This window comes from Eucalyptus grandis, chromosome 1, assembly GCF_016545825.1.
Source record: "Eucalyptus grandis isolate ANBG69807.140 chromosome 1, ASM1654582v1, whole genome shotgun sequence".
Classification (NCBI taxonomy): domain Eukaryota; kingdom Viridiplantae; phylum Streptophyta; class Magnoliopsida; order Myrtales; family Myrtaceae; genus Eucalyptus; species Eucalyptus grandis.
Window position 1 is genome coordinate 8,929,071 of NC_052612.1, and position 5,509 is coordinate 8,934,579.

At 43.5% G+C, this 5,509-nt stretch overlaps 1 long non-coding RNA gene across 2 annotated transcripts; it reads right to left on the minus strand.

Annotated features, from left to right (window-relative positions):
- Nucleotides 1-2,520: 2,520 nt before the first annotated feature.
- On the minus strand, nucleotides 2,521-3,640 carry LOC108954882. Of its 2 annotated transcripts, XR_005548439.1 has the most exons (4): nucleotides 3,548-3,640; nucleotides 3,369-3,454; nucleotides 3,093-3,257; nucleotides 2,521-2,889 (listed from the first exon to the last, which is right to left on the minus strand). It is a non-coding gene; the product is annotated as an uncharacterized LOC108954882 (long non-coding RNA). The 2 variants fall into 2 exon arrangements; XR_005548438.1 differs by having other exon boundaries at nucleotides 3,369-3,625.
- Nucleotides 3,641-5,509: the final 1,869 nt, after the last annotated feature.

Below are 5,509 nucleotides of genomic sequence, written 5' to 3' on the forward strand. Positions count from 1 at the left end.
GCGGCTGAGAGAAGCTCCTCGAGTCCTTGGAACTTGAATTTTGCACTTCACAAGAAATAGAACGAGAAACAGAAAGAGAAATAAAAATTCATGCACAAAAGACACAAAATAACGCCATAGAGAGAGAACACTGCGACAGAGCCGAATCGAATGCTACGGAGGACGCCCTGAGGGCAGCAAGTGGGGGGTGAGCGGCGTCAAGGGTGACAAGTGGTGGGGCATCATCGTCAATGGCGTCGTTGGGGGCGAGCGGTGTCCAGCCCCAGGGGGGGCAAGTGGTGTCTAGTAGCGAGTAGCGGGGCGCGGGGGCGGCGGCATCGACTTCAAGGGTGGCAAGCGGCGGGCGTCGTTGTCAACCGCATCGCTTGAGGGCGAGTGGTGTCCAGCGTTGGGGCGAGTGGGTCGAGGGAGGGCGTCGTCGAGGGATTCATGGTAGGGGCATGGAGGAGTCGGGAGACAGGGGTTTGGGCGTAGGTTCACAAACGATTTAGGGTTTGGGTGGAGGTTCATAAATCATTGGAAGCCTTCTGTTTTTTCACATTCTGAATGTCACCAAATCAAATTATTTAGGATTTTTAGGTTTGGGAACCAGCCTCTCTAGAATCGGGAACCGGACCCGACTGTCCGGTCCGGTTCTCCGGTTCTCCGGTTCTCGGTTCTACCTGGAACCGTGCTCACCTCTAATAACAACATACGCCCACTAGATTTGGCCATTTTAACTACAGTAGAAGAAGAAGTGAAATGAAAACCTCTCTCGACATGCAGAGTCTTTCTCTACCAACAATGGTAGCTTATTTCATCGCATCTATTCTTGAACCCTAATTGTCACTCCTAAACCCATCTCTTTCTTGTGCGACCTTGCAATTGTGGTTCCGTTTCTTCTGCTTTGTTGGGTCCCTCGGTGTGTTATTCGCAGCTTTCCCCCCAAGTTCTTCGATGAATTTTCGTATACCGAATTGACTTTCCCAGCTTTGTCTTTAGAATCCTCTCAGCCCAACCCAAATTCCTGCTGCGTTACATCTCACATGGTGTTCCTTTGCTCCTGTCAATCATCTTGGTCATCAATTACACTTGTTTCTTTCCTTTGCACTAAGGATCGCTACCTGTTTGTTGAATTACCACAATGTCTCTCTCAGCTTCGTTACTTCTCTATCCATCACATAGCTAGTACCATAACATTATTTGCATGTTGACTCCAGCTCTTACCTCCTCTGATTTCTGAATTGAGACCTCCATCATGGACTATTCTGAACAGGATGAGCAAGTGCGACTTGCAGCCCTCTGTACCAGATTGGGTAGATTATGGTCAGAGCAGGAAATCGATTCATGGGACGAATCGCCACCCCTGGAAAAAATTGCAGAAGGTCGGAGGATATTAGTTGGTAAGGTATTCTCAACCTCTCCTATTAATTTACCAGCATTCCAGAGTACCATGCAAAACATTTGGCGCACCGATCATGTGGAAATTACTCAGCATGAAATGGATATATATGTGGCGACATTCGAGTTAGAGAGTGATAAACGGAGAGTAGAAGCAGGAGGACCCTGGAGATTCTCTAATAATTTGGTGATCTTTCAATCTTGGAAGCCGAATACTCCATTCCACTGTTATGATTTTTCTAAATGTGCATTCTAGGTTCATGTATTTGGACTTCCCCTAGAATGGTATACAACTCAGATGTTAAACAGAGCTGTCAGAAGTATTGGAAGAATGCTGGATGTTAAGTGTGATAACAAAGAAGGGACAACTTCGAAAGTGGGTCGTGTTAGGGTGGAAATTAACCTCAGTGATCCCTTAAAAGCTGGCCAACTCATTAGAATTGCAGGCAAAGCACTATGGTTAGATTTCAAATATGAACGGCTTCCACATTTTTGTTATTCATGTGGACAATTGGGTCATTATGCCATGTACTGTCAGACCATACCTTTTACTGACGCCAAAATGGAAGGAAAGGAGAAGATGGCCTTTGGTCCCTGGTTGCGAGCTGAAGTTAAAGAGCATAGTTCGTACTGGAAGGCTTTCTATGAAGGCACCCCTCCCTCTGAAGAATCTGATGAAGTTATCCCAGAAACTCCTCCCTTTCTCACATCTAAAGTTCCTGCTCTACCTCCTCCTGAGGAAGTCACCTCTAAGGAAGATCATCCGATAGTCGCTGAACGCAGGAGTGTTATTACTACTGATAAGATTCCGCTCTCATCAAAACAGAAAGGTATCCAATCAGTTTCTCATGGAAAGGCATCTAGTAACTTGATTACAGTAATGGACACAAATGTGACAATGTACCATAATTTACCTAATCGAGAAACAGGGCAGGGTGCAAAACCGAAACAGGATTTTATAGCTCTTCCTATTCCATTGACAGCATCGGCAGGAGGTGTACCAAACCCGGTCCCTGATATTGGGGCATATGCGTGGAAAGGAAATCAGGTTCTCTTACCTAATGAGTCTCTGAAAAATCCGACAAAAGTATGCAACAGATTCTATTATTCTCCATACTTCGCGTAATTCCACTCGGAAAACACTCATGCTGGGTCTCTGCTCCAAAACATGGTAACAACAGGACAACCTATAACTCATACACAACAACTTATTTCCACGGATCAACAAAGGGTGTCATCTTCTCTAAAGCACAAGAAAAATTCCAGACTATCTACCAGACTAGGGACTGCTAAGAAATTGAAAAGGTATAATCCATATGACTCTCATACCTCTGCAATTGAAGAGCTGAATGAAGCATCCCTTCTAGAAACTCCTGTTCAGGCTGCTAAAAATGCTGGCCAGTGGGTTGAGGTGGCTTACCCCAAAAAGCCACCGTCTGATAAATGAAGCTTTGCTGCTGGAACTGTCAGGGACTGGGCTCTCCCTTGACTGTTCAAGCTCTCAAGGCCCTAGTGGTCAAAGAGAAGCCCGATTTGATCTTTTTGATGGAAACGAAAAACAGGGAGGCGGTAGTAACTAAAATTCAGCGAAGACTCAAGTATCCTAATTCTTATATTATCAATCCTACAGGCATGTCAGGGGGTCTGGCAATGTTTTGGAGTTCTGATATTAATATCACTGTGGAATTTGCGAATCAGAATATGATAGATACCTTTTGTTCTGAGAATAGCAAGCAAATCTTGATGAAAATCACATGTGTTTATGCGCCAGTCAATTCTCATGATCGTCAACTTCTTTGGAGAGCTCTTTCTCAGCTTTCACATATTAATAATCTCCCTTGGCTGTGTGTTGGCGATTTTAACGACATCCTCCACAACTGGGAAAAAGAGGGTAAGAGGTCAGCGGACTCACTTCGCATGCATTATTTCAGAGAGATGCTTCATGACTGTAAACTTATGGATCTTGAGAGTAAATGTTGTGCATTTACCTGGATGAACAACCGACGGGGTGAGGACTTGGTGAAAGAACGGTTGGACAGGGCTCTTTGCACTCTAGATTGGCGACTCATTTTCCCTGCAGCGGAGGTTTTAGTGTTACCTGCTGTTGGTTCTGATCACAGCCCCCTGGTCTTATCTACAGAGGCTAAACGGCCACGATTGAACAAACCTTTTGTCTTTGAGGCCTATTGGTTAAATCACCCGGACTGCTACAGCATTGTTACTGCTGCTTGGGCTTCAGCTCCAAGTGCAAGTATTAACCTGCCACAGAAAATCAAACTAGTAAGTGCTGCTTTAAGTAGGTGGAGCCGCACTGAGTTTTTAAATGCACAATCACACATAGCAGATTTATAGCAGCAACTGCAGGCACTGACAAATCACAGCCAAGATGGATATAATTTTCACAAAGCTTTTCAGTTAAAGGCAGAATTACAACGTGCATGGCAGCAGGAGGAGCAGTACTGGGCAATGCGGTCTCGATTACAGTGGCTGAAGTGGGGAGATCAAAACACACGTTTCTTTCATGCTACAACTATTCAGCGCCGACAGAGAAATAAAATCAGTTTATTACAAGACCATCAACAGCAATGGGTAAGAGATGAAGCTGCTCTTAAGGATATGACTTTAGATTTCTTCTCTAATCTCTATAAGACGACATGGTATAGGAATTATAACCCAATTCTGAATCAATGCTTGTCCATCGTTACACCGGAGATGAATGAGAGGTTGACTGCTGAACTAATGATGGAGGAAGTCCAAACAGCTGCTTTTCAGCTGGGCAAAACAAAAGCCCCAGGCCCCGATGGGTTGAATGGCCTTTTCTATCAATCTCACTGGGATATCATTAAGCAGGACCTTTTTCTGTCTGTCCAAGCTTTCTTTCAAACTGGAATACTGCCTTCTGACCTAAATAAGACAATCATATCCCTTATTCCCAAAGTCCCTAACCCCGAAAGCCTTGACCAATTTCGACCTATTAGTTTATGCAACTATGCGTACAAAATCATATCCAAAATCCTTGCTAATCGACTTAAACCCTTCTTGCCCGTCTTAATATCCCCAGAACATAGTGCATTTGTGGGTGGCCGCCAGATACAGGACAACATACTTATTGTACAAGAGGTGCTACATCATCTTAACACCAGAAAGCGCAAAAAGAAATTTCAAGCGTTACTCAAGATTGACATGAAAAAGGCTTATGACCGAGTGGAGTTGGGATTTTCTTAATGATTATCTTATTAAGCTGGGATTTCATTCTACTTGGGTTCGATGGGTAATGCAATGTATCTCCACTATCAAGATTAGTGTTAAATTTAATGGTGAACAGATTCAATATTTTCAACCCTCTCGTGGCCTACGTCAAGGTGATCCCCTATCTCCCTATATTTTCATTCTCATGGTCAATCTATTATCAACTCTTATTCATCAAGCGATTGACATGGGACAGCTAAAAGGAATCCGGTTAAACAGGTGGTGTCCTACTCTTTCCCACCTTTTCTTTGCAGATGATGCAATCTTTTTCTTAGATGGGACTGTTATAGAATGCCATAATTTATCCAATATCTTGAATCAATATTGTCTTGCTACTGGTCAAGAAATTAATAGAAATAAATACGGTCTTTTTCTAAGTAAAGACTGTCCGACTAGTCTGAAGGATAATCTGGCACAACAATTTCGAATACCAATACTTCACAAGACGGGCAGATGCCTTGGAATCCCATCTGACTGGGGTCGTTCGAAGAGAGATATGTTTTCCTGGATCCTAGGGAGAGTGAATTCTAAGCTAGATGGGTGGAAAGAACATCTTATGTCGAAACGGGGAAAAGAGATTTTGATCAAAAGTGTTATTCAAGCTATTCCTCAATATGCAATGTCTATCTTTAAAATTCTTGTGTCTATATGTCGGGCAATTGAACAGAAGATTGTGAGGTTTTGGTGGCAAACTGATAGTCGAAAGCGGGGTGTTCATTGGAAGGGTTGGGAGCTATTAAAGAAAGGGAATGATCAAGGGGGTCTAGGATTTAGGGACCTTATTGCATCTAACAGAGCTTTGCTTGGTAAACAGGCATGGAGACTACTTCAACATCCTTTATCTTTATGCAGTCAGCTTTTCAAAGGCCTTTATTTCCAT